We start from the raw sequence: 282 nt of genomic DNA on the forward strand, positions 1-282 counted from the left end.
AATAAAAAAAGGAGTCAAGTCTTTGAGATTTTTAAAAAATAAATAGTCAAGGAAAGGGCATAAACTCGGACTAATTACCCACCTGTTTTCCATTACCTACCGGAGTCAGAGTGGTAAGTTCTGCCTGAGTCTCCAGTTTTGTCTGAAAGATAAAAAGTCGGGGATGAGTCAGATTCGTGTACCAAGAAAGTATATTCAGAACATATAATGGATACTGATATATTGGTTTTTGGATATTCTTAAGATGATAGCTAATGGATACCAAATTTTATCGGGTCCAAC

This window comes from Penaeus monodon, chromosome 21, assembly GCF_015228065.2.
Source record: "Penaeus monodon isolate SGIC_2016 chromosome 21, NSTDA_Pmon_1, whole genome shotgun sequence".
Lineage (NCBI taxonomy): Eukaryota > Metazoa > Arthropoda > Malacostraca > Decapoda > Penaeidae > Penaeus > Penaeus monodon.